Raw genomic sequence first — 15492 nt, forward strand, 5'->3', positions numbered from 1 at the left:
GTTTCAATTACAGCTGTCTACTTAAAAGAAATTTTAGATGACAATATTTCAGCTGATATCGTACACAATAAAATAAAATAGATAAACGCAATATGATACGATCCTAATATGTTTTCCATTTGCCCGATAATACTTTCTCAAGCTTCCATTTTATATCCAATATTTAAAGACACTAACGAATACGAAAATGTGGGTGTCGACGCGGCTGATAGAGAAGAAGATCGCGAGTGTAAAAGAGAGGAAGAGAGAGAGAGAGAGAGGAAAAAAGATGAGAGTATCGGGCTAGAGCCAGTATCGTGCTCATGTGCTCATATTTCCCGATTTCACGTGCAACGAGAAGCGAATGGAGGCGATAGCCGATATCGCACCTGCCTGCCGGCGGATGTATAACTGTATATGCGCTAACGTTATCCCGATATCCCGGATAGACCGGCGCGAACGCGTAATTAAAATTGACGCTTTCATTTCGACGCAGGATACGCAGGTCACGCGCTTAGTATCTCGATCTTTCACTTCCGCCGCGATTACAACGTGCCTGTATCTTTCAAAATCAGGCCCAAATATCGGTATAAAAAATGGCGATTTTTTGATCTTCGTTGAAGAAAAATATAGAGCACTTTACGAAATTAATGTAAAAAAAAATTATATGAAAAATACATTTTTGAAGCGCGAATTTTATTAGACACGCTTTCTGCAAATTTTGAATTTTGATTATTAATTGTAAGATCTTAGAGTTAAGATTCTCTATTCAAGTTTACATATTTTTTACAAATCATCGTTTCATTATTCACATCCATTTTTAGGGTGAGAAAACAATTGAAGATATAATAACTTTTCGCGAATAGCGGGAAAAAGAATGGCGAATAAAACGAATTGGCTATTAAATGGTATCTTCTGTTAAACAAACAATAAATTTCGTCTTGCTATTAATGTAAAAAAAATGATATAAAAAATATAAACTTTTGGATCGTGAATTTTATTAGACACGCTTTCTGCAAATTTAAAATTTTGATTCATAATTGTAAGATCTTAAAGTTAAGATTCTATTCAAGTTTACATATTTTTAACAATTCATCATTTCGTTATTCATTTTTAGGGTGGGAAAACAATTGTAGATATAATAACTTTTCGCGAATAACGGGAAAAAGAATGGCGAATAAAACGAATTGCCTATTAAATGGTATCTTCTGTTAAACAAACAATAAATTACGTCTTGCTGTTAATGTAAAAAAAATGATATAAAAAATATAAATTTTTGGATCGTGAATTTTATTAGACACGCTTTCTGCAAATTTAAAATTTTGATTCATAATTGTAAGATGTTAAAGTTAAGATTCTCTATTCAAGTTTACATATTTTTTACAAATCATCGTTTCATTATTCATATCCATTTTTAGGGTGAGAAAACAATTGAAGATATAATAACTTTTCGCGAATAGCGGGAAAAAGAATGGCGAATAAAACGAATTGGCTATTAAATGGTATCTTCTGTTAAACAAACAATAAATTACGTCTTGCTATTAATGTAAAAAAAATGATATAAAAAATATAAACTTTTGGATCGTGAATTTTATTAGACACGCTTTCTGCAAATTTAAAATTTTGATTCATAATTGTAAGATCTTAAAGTTAAGATTCTCTATTCAAGTTTACATATTTTTTACAATTCATCATTTCGTTATTCATTTTTAGGGTGGGAAAACAATTGTAGATATAATAACTTTTCGCGAATGACGGGAAAAAGAATGGCGAATAAAACGAATTGGCTATTAAATGGTATCATCTGTTAAACAAACAATAAATTACGTCTTGCTATTAATGTAAAAAAAATGATATAAAAAATATAAATTTTTGGATCGTGAATTTTATTAGACACGCTTTCTGCAAATTTAAAATTTTGATTCATAATTGTAAGATCTTAAAGTTAAGATTCTATTCAAGTTTACATATTTTTTACAATTCATCATTTCGTTATTCATTTTTAGGGTGGGAAAACAATTGTAGATATAATAACTTTTCGCGAATGGCGGGAAAAAGAATGGCGAATAAAACGAATTGCAAAATTATCTATTAAATGGTATCTTCTGTTAAACAAATAATAAATTACGTCTTGCTATTAATGTAAAAAAAATGATATAAAAAATATAAATTTTTGGATCGTGAATTTTATTAGACACGCTTTCTGCAAATTTAAAATTTTGATTCATAATTGTAAGATCTTAAAGTTAAGATTCTATTCAAGTTTACATATTTTTAACAATTCATCATTTCGTTATTCATTTTTAGGGTGGGAAAACAATTGTAGATATAATAACTTTTCGCGAATGGCGGGAAAAAGAATGGCGAATAAAACGAATTGCAAAATTACCTATTAAATGGCATCTTCTGTTAAACAAACAATAAATCTCGCCGTCTCGCTATCTCGCGCGACGGTCCTTCGCGCTAATTACATTTTCACAGTTCGCGAGTCTCCGCATCGGAGAGAGAGAGAGAGAGAGACACTTTCCCATTTTCGTTCGCGCGGGAAAGGAAGAGAGATGGAGCCGCGGAGTAGAGAGCAAAAATACGCGGATGCGCAATTGAAATTGCAGGTGACTTCTGAAGACGGGAGATGCATTTCAACGGGAGCGGCGGGAAATAAATTTATCACGTCGTTCGTCCGGTACTTACGCTTGTGTCGCGGCACGGCGCGGTGTCACATACGGAGTTGGGGGTTGGGGGTGGATTACAGCGGCCGTTGTAAATGTAGGTGTAACGCGCGCGTACAACATGCGGGTCGCGCACGTGTGACTCCTCTCTGTCTCCTACCGGCGCGGCGAGTTATATCGAGTACAATGCTACCCGGAGGCCGGACCTCTATTTTTCGTGTACACGTAAAATCCATTTGGTCGTTCGACATACCGGGTTGTCGCTCCGGCACAATCACATCGTCCCCTTGTCACGGCAGGCTACGGCAGGCTTGGGCTTTATTGTCCGGCGCTTCCTCGCGCTAAAAATTCCCGGCTTTCGCATCGAAAACGAAGAGCAATTATCCCTCGCGCGTTCCTTTTAATTGTCCGTCTGAGAGAGAAGGAAAATGAGAGAGAGAGAGGGAAAACCCCTCTTCCGCGACGCGGAAAATATTGTATTACTTTTCTGTTACGGAGCGCAAGCGCGAGAACTCGTTAAAAGCGCGTAGGTAGTCCGGCAGGGGGCTGGAAATTTTGTCATTAACGAGAATGCGCCGGAAGAGGATTACTCGGGCTTATAATTTTTATTTTATTTCCCTCAATCCGTCCACCGTTAATGTCTATCGATCCTGTCTTCCGTTTCCCGCCCTCCACAGGGTTTTCTCTCGGTGAACTTTTGTACGTTCTTTCTTTCGGATTGCATTTTTTACGACAATGAGGGAGAGTAGAGTGTCTCCTGCTGCCTGAACTTTTACGATGAATGGATATTACTAATATATATGGCAAAATGCATAAACAATATTTCTGTATATTACACACATTATTTTTTCCGAATATAATAAAATATTGAAGATGCACATTTTTTATAAATACCATTAAAATATATATATTTCTGGTTGTGCAATATTTTATATAAAGACTATTGAGATAGGCGACTTTTTTTCGACGTGAGTGTATCGAAAATAATTTATGAGATGGTAAAATACGTTAAAGCGCAAATCTAAAATTACTCGTCTCTACTATATAGGTACTATAGAAAAGAATATAAATTCCAGTTCACTCTCTTTTTAACTACGTAACATTATATTTTTTGGATATAAAATAAATTATTTTTTCCATTATAATATAAATCTCATGTTTCATATAATAATTCAAGAAAATGTCTTTCAGCAATAAACTCGAATAATATGTCGTACAAGAACCGCAAGTTATTATACCGCTCCTGATCTCATTTAATTATTGAAAGATCGATATGAAAGGCAGATGTGCGTAGTTGAAAAAAAAATGGCAGCGATAAAAGCGTGCATTACACGATGCTCCGATAGAAACTAATACACGAATTAGCATTAAAGTATCATCTAAGCAAACGCGGTCGTTTATAACCAAGCAAAGCCGCCGCCCTCCAATGCGCACTCGTTCCTTTTTATCAGGTTTCTCTCTCGTTTGTTTTCACACGACATACACTTCCAACCCGGGCGGCTTATTTCTACGGCGCGGTGGCGGAAGGTCGGGTATTCCCGACGCATCGCGGTAATGCCACGGTATTACACTGCAGAGACGTCTGAGCTCACTAACCGGTAAATATGAGTTTTCACTTGGCGCGACCGCGTTCTGCCGCCAGGTTCCATTTTTGTCTCGTTAATTACGATTACGCGTCAGTCCCAAGGCGCGACATTGCCCGGCCGCCGACGAGACGCGTCTAGAAATCTGGAAAATGAAGGACACGAGGGAAGAGAGAGAGAGAGGGAGACAGGATGCGCTGCAAAAATTCATTTCGAGCGAAAATTCTCTATACTAAATGATAGATTTAAAATCGGATCTTAAGTTAAAATCCGATATCGTTTTAGAATAAATAAATAGTTAAATACGTATGGAAGATACTAAAATTTCACTCGGGGATTTTTCGTCTTATTAATAGGGTTTATCCCTTTCTTATTAATTATAATAAAGTTTCTAAAATTATGTCGACAAGAATTTCTGTCCGAGTAATAATCTCTTCTGCAACTTGAAAAACTTGAACAAAAAAAGACTCGGTACATTTCCACGAGGGTTGATGTTCATTACTTCTTTTTTCCTGAAATTTTCGGTGACCAGTAAAAAACATTATATGTTTTTCTTGCGATTTGGTGCACCATTGTCACAGAGCCCGAATTTGTGAGAATTAAAAACCGAAACCTCCGGGCAGCATCACGCTCCGCGTTTGTAATTAATTAATGCGCAAGCAAGGGGATGGGTCTTATGCGATCTTGATGAGGCTTTGATACGTTGCGGGACAAGTCGTAATGAGAAAAACGTGTCAGGTCGCATCTAACGGAAAATTGCCTTGAGATGTTGAATTAATTTCTCAAGGGAAAATTGTGAGTTCAATCTAGCATTAACTTCACTACGTTTATTTGAAATATGTTTTAAACTTATATGGATTTAATATTAAAACTCTCGTTGGATATTGAGACTTGTCACGTGTAAATAAAAAAGTAAAACAAAATGTCATCCTCCACTCATAATTTCTATTACTTATACGAATAAAAAATGCGTAGGAAAAATAGAAATTTTATATCATTTAAATCATGTAAAAACAATCCATTTTTAAATACAATAATTATGCAGATTATTTTTTCACAAACAATTAAATCTTCTTAAGTTTTGAGTTTATCATATACGCATAGTATCATATTATATCGTTTAAAGAAAATTTAATTTAATAAAATATAATGTGCCATCCCACAATTCCCTTTTCGAGCAACGTGCAATATGCGAAAGCTTTACGCTTTCGTAAAAATGAGCAATTTTCACAGAAAGCAAGTACGTCGGTCCCTTTGCTAATTACTAATTAAACGCGAGAAACTGCACCGTAACTCAGATCGCATAAAGGTAGCCGATCGGGCCATTAACGGAACAATTAATATTTCAGCACTATTGCTAAGACAATATGTTTCTCAAAAGGCTCTTACAATCTCGTCATACATATGACAAACTACTTTTTTCCCGCTTTTTACAGATAGCAAAAGGTTTAAATCTGTTCCCGAGATAAATTCCCGCGTTAAGAGCGACATGCAAAAACTTAATTCTCGCTTTGACATTTTTACTGTCCTTCTACGAAGTGCCGCGATTAAACACACATTCCTACGGTAATCACTAATTAAACACGAGAATTTAGTACGGCAATGCTGTTTTAAGGCTCACTCGGATCTTAAGCAGCTCGTATATGGGTAAGGCGTAAGTCGATGTAAGTATATGTAAGTATGTATACTCGAGAAATGTATTTGGGAGAATGTACGAGGTCGGTTCCGCGTTATGGGATAGGCTCGAGACTTCCCGTGGTTTGTCTTCGGTGCTTCGACCCGCGGAAGCTATATTTCCACGGGACTTCCGGGAAACAGAGAACCCGCCGGCAATTAGTCAGGAAGTGCCCTACAAGCCCACTACTGCTCACAGAGCGAGAGCTTTTGCCGAATAGGACGCGCTCTCGCATATACCCGGCCGTCCTTTGCGGAAGATTCGTCTGTGCTCGAGCAATTTTGAACCGCGAGTGAAATATTCATACACGACATGCCATTAACGAACGGAGGAGTGACCCCGAATATGACTCATTTAATACGCGGATTCTTCGATTAAATTTCCGTCAAATTTTCGTTCTAACATTTCTGTCAACTTCAAATTAGTATCATATCATTTCATCGAGCTTAATTTAATTCTGTAACAATCAATATCATTTTCCGCTGAAAATGGAAAGAGAGTTTATAATCCGCGTACATCCGCTGCAGGATATTTATCTTTCTACATTTCGATAAATTTTCGATAGATATACATATATTAATGCAATATAATTATTTCGCGAACAATGGTACATTTTATGCAGTTTGTCGAATCTATGATTTTTTCATAATTCAGATGGTTGTCAAATTTCTTTTTCTTTCGTTAGAGCGGCATCACGAAACATTTACACATAGCATGCAAAGTTTTTTCAGACTAGTCAAACGATCATTCGCGAGTATTTACACATATGCTTCGTGAGTTTCGCTGACGTTTCTTGCGCGCAGAATTTCCACCCCGAATCCGACGAGTGTTGTTAATGAATGCTCACTTATTCTCGTGTCACAGACATTGAATTTATTTACCAGTAACTTAGATATGTCTTGAACAGATGCGAGTAAAGGGTGAGCGATTTTTGATATAAAACCATTTGCAAGGGAATACTTTATAAACGTGTGATGAATTATTTTTCGCGTTCGTTCGCGAATAATTGTTGACCCGTATACCGTTGTAAATTGTGTTTAATGATAAAAATGTATTCTGCAGTAATAATTCCAATTATTGTATAAACAAGAATAATTTCAAATCTCTCTTATTTCAAAATATAAAGTCTTCGTTTTTTTTCTCTTCTTCAAATTAGTAGCAAGTTAATTTCAATTTTTAATCTTATAAAAATGTTATCACACATAATATATTACGTGAGAATTCTATTAAAATAAAGTTCAAAATTATATATAAAGAATAAGTATATTTTAACCAAGAAAGCGTCCTAGATTATTTCATGCATTCATATATATTTTAATATAATAAATTATTTTGTGCATTCTAATATGAAAATTATTTCTGGTACTTTTGTTAAAAATAAATCTATTTCAAAATTATTAAATATTTAAATTAGAAAAGTGTCAAGAATCCGTATTTAAAAGAAACTCAGTATACGATATGCATATATACGAAGAAAATATTTTTCTTTTATTTTTGCAGACGGTGAACCGCGGGATCAATCTACTTCGAAAAAGATGAAGGAGTAGAACGCGACGTGGCGATGGAAAGGAAAGAATCGTGGGAGGCTGCGACCGAAGAGGAAGCGGAAGAAAAGAAACCTGGGATATTACTTTTGCTCGTTATCGGTTAATTGGAATCACAAGATTCTCGATCGTTTCCGAGAGCGAGAGAGAGAGAGAGAGAGAGACAGTCCCACCGTCTCTCCCATCCGACTCATCTTCCACTTCCCCCCATTTGTGGCCCACTATATCCCTTTGTAACGTCGCGGGATAAGCGACTTCGCCGAGTACAGGGTGGGATGCAATTACGGTCTCTCTATAACAAACTCGACTCACGCGGTAACTACTTGCCCGGAGCTTACTCGTAGCTTACTCATGCATTGGCGCGATAAATTCACTCCTCAAGTGCCCTTCGCTGCGTTTCTGAGTTTGGAGCTAATAAGAGTCTTTTTCACCGCTCTCTTTTTCTCTCTCATACTCTGCTTTGTTTTCGCTTACCCTTTGTCTTTAAGGGGATCCTTAGCTAACCTAAGTTTCCTTTCTGTTTTATCGACAAAATGTGAGGTTAGATAAACTATAAATCTATTTATTGGCTATATAGATTGTTTTTTACCTGAATTAGAGCGCTTCGTCCTTTGTTAATATTAATACATTAATTTGTACAGGGGAAAAAGACTTATTTTAGGTAAAAACAATCCCGTATAGCCAATAAATAAATTTATAGTTTATCTAACCTCACATTTTGTCGATAAAACAGGACGGAAACACACAGACTTCTCAAGGACGTTTAAGATCACCTTAATTATAAAGCGTATCCACATCGAGTGTGTAACGAGGTATTCTGTAAATAATCATGTAATTAAGATTTTAAAATCGGATAGCCGAAGAAGCGTCGACGATCTTCGCGAAATGAAGAAAGAAAAAAGAAGGGAGACAATGAACCCGTCGTCCACGAAAACCGATATTTCCGTCGTCGCGGCGACGACGACGACCGTACGCGTCTCGACGACCCAACCGGAAGAGGAAATTTCATCTTCTCGCGGCCTGCGACTTTTTTCCTCCATTGCCATCCCGCTTCCTATTCGACGACTGTTGCCGCTCTCCTTCCATTTTCTCTATCTCTCTTCCCTCTTTTCCTTTTCTTTTTCTTTTTTCTCTCTCTCTTTCTCGCATTTTTTATTTTTATTTTTCGTTCATATAAACTGTCGCACGTCAATTGCCGTATGTGTGTTCCATATTGGTGATTGTTTCGTTTGTTGCAACAAAGCTCATTTCGCCACGCAATGTCAATAAAGTTACGTCGTTTCATCGTCATACGTTGATCTTCAGTGGCTATTAAAGAGATGGCGTAAAGAAGGACTTCGTTTTTATTGCACAAATATAAAGAGATATAAATTAAGATAATAGAGTTATAAATAGAATGGAGGAAGCGCGATATTTTTTCACACATATTGTTTGCATGTTAATGTTTCACGTTATGCCGACGTTTTGCTGAATATTCATTTATATAAAAGCTTTTATTTTATTAATTATTATGACAACTGCAATAATTAATAAAAGCAGAGCAGAAATATTACTGAAAAACATACCTTTGATCCTTAATTAATTATATAAATATTTTTCGCACTTTGTTACAATAGTGTGCAAAAACGTTTGTGTAACCAATTAAAAATAAAAGCATTTTTCTCCTCGCCAATATTTTTTGCATAACACAGTTTATTATTACGTATCCAGCTTTCACCCAATTTAGCAGATATTTTTATTTTATATTACATGTGTTTTAGTAATAATTATTAAGTATTATTTCTCTTTGTTTTCTCTTTATCTATATATACTAAATCATCAACGAACACTTTGAATGATCGATTTTTGGTACAAAAAAAGATTATTGTACTGATATAATTTCCTACAAGCTAACAAAAGATTTTAAATCAACTGCAATAAATTCATAAATACAAATGTTCTGGATTTATTTACACAATACCACATAAAATATCGTTGCTTTCTGCAACGCTACAAAGGCTGGTACGATTCTCTTTTAGAAAATATCTCGACCATCGCTGAAGACCAATTAGGAAGAAAAGCAAGCCAAACAGGTCGTTCCAGCGTCTATTAGATACAAGGAGACACTCGACACGTTGTTGCAGCATCCGCGTCCAATTATTACAGTTACATCATTACTTATTGTTTTGCAATGAGGCAAGTTTTCTTCTCTCTCTTTCCCTCGCGTCTCCTTTTTAATCCTTATATTATTAAGATTCTCAAATACTTGGATACGTCGTTTTAAACAAAAGAAGAAAAACAATTTATCGAATACGTGTTTTACATTAAAACATAATTCAAATTCAATCAATTAATGCGTCGCGAAATTGTGTAATTCTGCAATTGGAAAGAAGCAAGTAGGAAAAAAATGTCCTTTGCTAAAAGGATGTCTTAAGCCACCTGACGAAAGTTCGCTCCTTCTTATATTATCATCGCGCCAGCGAGCACTTCGTTCCCGTTAACTTTTTAACTAGTTGCGAATTAAAATTTAACTCCAGTGTATCCACTCTCGCCTCTTACTCACCGCCGTTCGGCACTTTCTGGCATTATAACTCAGTGAAACGCTTCTAGAACCGAAGTTGGCGGATTGCTCGAAGGGATACTGATAAGATACGAAAAAAATGCAAAATGTTTAAATCTTTTAAACATTTCCTTCAATGATAAAAAATATAATAGCGTTTATTGTGGTTGAAGTTCTGATTTCAGTAAAGAAATTTTCAAATCTCTCAATAAATTATATTTTATATTATATATAGATATATATAGATAATTTAAAACATATATAAATATATATATTTATGTATTGTTTTTATAATGTATTAATAATGTTATGAAATTTTATCGAGATGTAGAGTTCTGAAATTTTTATAAAAGATTGTTGGAATTCCTAGAATTTCTCAATTCGGTATTCTTCCGCTTTGAGAAAATTGATTTGTTTTTCTATTATTTTGCTCGTTGCGATATGCAAAACACAACGATAAATACGACACACAGATGCGAACCCTTAGTTAATTTACCGAATTCCACGCATAAGAAACAAATGCTGTTTTTTTATTTGGCGCGTAAATATAAGGGTTTATGAATTTTTTGCCGTTGGAGAAACTTGCGTTGCTTCTCGGGGAGTAAAAATGCCGGCAAGTCGGAGATTGCATTTTTTTCAATTTTAGAATGGGAGATATATGAGATAGAGAGAAGAGGAAAACGGGCTTCTTCTCTCGTCGCGGAGATATTCTCATAATCCGCTGCATTCCAAGGTCGCAGCTAATGCCGGGGAAATCTGTCAGAGAAGACGAGACGACAGCTTAGAAGTTTCACGAATGTCCGAGGGGTCTTAAATTAAAAGAATTTCGCTCGGTAAAGTATCTTCGGAATTTTTATTCGTTGTAATCTATCGCATAAAACTTTGACAAGTAGAATGCATTACGCATAGCACTCCTTTAAGAGATTAAACTACTTTAAGATTATCAAAAATTGCACGAAAAATAATTCATAAACTGTTAATAAACAAAATTCCTTTTCTTTTGTAATTCTGTACTCTCTCTCTCTCTCTCTCTCTCTCGTTTTTAATAAAAAAAGATACATGCAAAATAGGTATATAAAAAATAGTTTATCTAGGACGAAAAAATGCTTATATATACCTAATAATGTATATAACTAGTTTAAGGCAACTTCGAGATAACTATAAGATGAAATTTTGCGGGTGCAAAACTTTGCGTACTCGCGATTGTAATTACGTGATTTTTGCGATGGTGACAAAGTTTCGTCGTCACGAAGCGCGCGAGTTCGCCGAGAAAAACGGTAGCTGCGCGGATGTCCTTCTTTTTTTCTCTCGCTCACGGAGGGAGGCTTTACGGGTAACAGAAATATACATAAACTGCGCGAGATACATTATGATAAATAATGCATAAATATACATAAGTATCAGAGGCGGTGGAAAAGTTGGGAACCTTTACAAGAAATCTTATAAAGACTTTTACGAGAAAAGTTCCGTTGCGTTCTCACGATATTGGAACATAGACACGCGCTCGGAAACACACATATACATCTACGCCAACATGTATTGCGTAAACGTCGTCTATGATCAATGCCCGGGAACATTTACATCACAATGCGAAATCGACGCGCGTAGCTTAATTTCGCGTAGCCGGAAAATTTCGCGGCGTCGTCGATACTCTTTATAATTCGGCTGAATTATTCATCAGCCGTTTTAATCTGTGTCCTGGATTTTAATAATGAACGTAGCAGTCGTATAAAAAAGTGGGAGATATCCTCCCACGCATTAATGAAGCACGGATTATATTATATTTGACAAATGAAGCGAATGCCACTTACCTCGATACATAATATATGAATATCGAGGATTGTGAAATATAATTTTCATTCACACAAAGAACTGTAGCCTTTTTAAGTTTATCAAACGAGAAAGCTTTATGAAAACTGAAGCTGCGAAATTTCGTCAAAAATAGAAAATTTGCGACAAATATATGTATGTCACAGAATATATAAATTAGCAAAAATAAAACGATATATATAAGTTTTTGTTCATTAATTTATAGTTAAAGGTAAAATCGTTATTATTATTGTATATGTATTACATATGAAAGTCTTTATTTTAATCCTCGTGTGCACTTAGTTCGCACGTTAAACAATAATGCTGGATGATAATAACTCGAAAATTTTACACATTCCTGTAGAGGATAAAACGCACTTAACGGGATTACGCTGCGGCTAAATGACGACGTACATATTTTTCCGTATTTTTCCATCCTCGATGAGGTCGCGTGGAGGCACTAACGAAGCCGCGTTCTCCAAACCAGACCGTAATTTTATTCGCAATTTCGCGGCCGGCGCGTCGAGAGACTCATAACAAGTGCAACGGTGCAACGCGCGCGTTTGCGTCTTTGAAAAAAAGAAAAAAAAAAAAAATTATTTCGCACCGGAGCAACATCCTCGTACGACGACGTGACAGCGGGATGATGCGACGCGCCTATGCATGTGCGTAAAAGAACGCGTCGTTGCGAACAAGTAGAACGGATTTTGCGAACGCATAGGAGAGAGTCCGAGGGTGGAAAAGAGAGAGAGAGAGAGAAGCATAGTGCGAGAATGCAGCGGCCGAGTACAGCTCTCTTGCCATAGACCAGGCGCGGGACGAACAAATTGCACGTTCCCAGTCTCGTTAAAACAATGTCGTCGCGTAAAAGGTGCGGGAGAAAGGGTGAGGGTGGGAAGCGACATGAGAGAGAGAGAGAGAGAGGGTGCAAACGCGAGGGAGGGAAAAAGAGGGACGGGTTAGGTGACTGCTGCAGCCTCCAGCGAAACAGTATTCAGGTGGAAAGAGCTCTTCGCTCGTTAGCATTTAATTGAGAACCTCGCGGAGAGAAGAGTATCCTACCTTCTCCCTCGCAGACCGCCCATCGTAACGACCGGTCGACGGGCTCGTTTAAATATTTTAATAATCTCTTGTATCGCGAATGGCGATTCGAATATTTAGCGGTGCTGCGATATCCCAGAGCGGCGGAATACGCTCCCTTTGCCGCGTTGTCGCTCGAAATATGTATGAAACGCGGGATCGCGAGACCATCGGGAGAGCCAGCTGAGAGCCGGACACAGAAGCTTTCCCTTTCTCTCTTTTTCGTGCGACGGCGAAGAATTTTGTCGAACAATTAAGTCGGTATTAATTGAGGCTCGAGTGCAAAGTTACAGTTCTCGAGGATTACAGGATCGAGAAGAAACCCGCGACTCTGTGTGTCTTTGTGCGAGATATTAAAATTCATATTCAAAGTAAAGGGCTGCAATTCACGGAAATAAAAGGATAAAACAATATTTAAAATATATTGCTTTTTTATACATATTTCTTATTTAATTTTTAATTAATATACGGCTATAGTTTTTTAAATATTGTTCTCAGACAATCCCCCTTTATTATGCTTTATGAGAAAAATAAAGTAAAAAGCTAATAGAAATAATCCCTTAAGTTCTCTTTTGTAAAATTTTGTTAAGTGTGATTCATAAAGTAAAATTTTACTAACAAGAAATTTTTTCTAATAAAGAAAGGTTTCTGAGACACTGCGCACTATGTGTTAATTAAAAGAGAGAATAAAAAAAAAATGTTTAAGAATTTAAGATTAAAGATTGCATGTTAATAAACGACGACCACGTAAACTCGCGTTATTTTTAACACGGAAGAAATAATCTTTACCGCCAATTTATATACTCGGTAAAAATGTAACATATTAATAATAGCTCGTGACATAATATATTTTTCATATAGAATATCGAAACATCGATTCTCTCGTAACAAGTAGCGTCGTTCGAACAACGTTACTTATATGTGCATGTTGCACCGATATTGACAGAGACTGACAATAGAAAAAAATAGAGTTTTTTCCGATTAGTCGCATCATTGACTCGATCAACCTTACCTTTCGCCGCGAAGTAGGCCATTGTAACGAGCGACTTATATCGAGTAACCTACATTGGCTTTTGAATTTTCCGCTCTAATGGAATGTGCGATTTAGTCGAACGCGCGCTTTGAGGTCTAACATTTTTTCGAACGATTACGCTAATTTACTCTAATATATACGTATAGTACCATAATTAGAATGTCACATTCTTGCTTCATATAGTAGAATTCATTAATTTATAGAATTAGTTTTTAGTTAAATATTGAATATTTGAGGAAATTATAGATGTTATTAAATTGAAATTTTCATTAAATGTAATCTGTCAAAAGAGTAATAATAATCCATGACAAAATAATCCTTTGCTGCTTTTTTCTTCTAAATATCGTGTAATGCTGTACCAGTTTTTTTTTTAAATATCTTTTTTACCTTTTTAGCTTTATAACTAGTCATTTTTATTATCTGAAATGGTAATTAAAAAGCATGAAGCTTTGCATCAGCGTATCGACAATATCGCAGTCAAAGAGAAGAAAAATATATATAGGAAAGATTATCAATGAAACAAATTATTTGACATTCGAACATAAACCTCGAATTTTACAAAAATCTGTCCCAAATATAGCACAGACTTCATAATCTATTGAAAGAGCGTTTTTTTTTATAAAAACGTATTTTTATAATAAAATACATGATGTAGGGTTTTATATTTTATATTTTATATTTTATTTTTCTACCCGTGCGCAGATATATATATATATAAAAGCTCGTGTACAAGACTCATATATATATATATAATTTTATCAATCATAGTCAACTAAATACATGACAACAGCTATCATCAAATTTGCTCCTCGTGAAAAGCAGATTTGCTTAAACGATCGTATTCGAAGCTATCAAGTCGAAGGAAACCCTAGATCGCATTAAGAAGTATCACGATTAGGAACCCGACGAAATTATCCTGGGGAACGTTATCATCATAATTCGCCGATCTTTATGCGTCTCTCCCCGTTGGCAAATCTCCCATAAAACTTCCATTGGGATATTCCAATAATTCGCGTCTTCGGGCTATGCCAGAAAAATTCGTTGTAGCTTCCGTTACTTCGCGAGTAAATAACGTCTCAGTTATTAAGCGGATATATTTACATACACGTCGCCGAGAGAAGCGGATAGCTCCTCAAACGATACCGTGCCATAAAAATGTTCTTACGCGATACCATCGTCCTCAGAAATATGTCCTTTGACCTTTGATAAAGCAACCCGACCTGCGGGCTTGGCGTTAGTCAAGGCTACTTTGTAACCTTGTCGTTTATCCTCTCTCTCTCTCTCTCTCTTCCTTTTTGTCTCTAACCACCTCTCGTTTTCTTCCACGAGAGAAACCCTTTGCGCCCTTTGCTCTCTGGCAGATCAACCTGGCTATTCAGGTTCATTAGCCCGACTGGTATAACAAAGTTTCCCACGGCCTTAGCGGTCGGAAACTCACCAAGGATCCGTAACACATAGTTGATTAGCCCATTTTCGCGGATGCATGGTCCAATGATCGTCAAATATCGACGCGGAACGTTAGCCGGCCTTCCTGCTTACGGATTTCACTCGCGGTGTATCTCGCTTGCCGATATGTATGTA

At 36.2% G+C, this 15492-nt stretch overlaps 1 protein-coding gene and 1 long non-coding RNA gene across 5 annotated transcripts in view; one reads left to right on the top strand and one right to left on the bottom strand.

The window, feature by feature from the left end:
- LOC114944065 (uncharacterized) overlaps positions 1–9172 on the top strand; it is a 137578-nt gene extending 128406 nt beyond the window's left edge. For all 3 annotated transcript variants that reach the window (XR_014924596.1, XR_014924595.1, XR_003822110.2), the window contains exon 3: positions 7407–9172. This is a non-coding gene — a long non-coding RNA (uncharacterized LOC114944065). The remainder of the gene's footprint in view (positions 1–7406) is intronic.
- The window catches only part of Tmtc2 (Transmembrane O-mannosyltransferase targeting cadherins 2), a 327382-nt gene that overhangs the window by 299729 nt on the left and 12161 nt on the right, over positions 1–15492 (bottom strand). The window lies entirely within an intron of this gene.

The sequence above is a fragment of the Nylanderia fulva genome, unplaced genomic scaffold (assembly GCF_048542155.1).
Source record: "Nylanderia fulva isolate GAGA-0341 unplaced genomic scaffold, ASM4854215v1 Scaffold20, whole genome shotgun sequence".
Classification (NCBI taxonomy): Eukaryota; Metazoa; Arthropoda; class Insecta; order Hymenoptera; family Formicidae; genus Nylanderia; species Nylanderia fulva.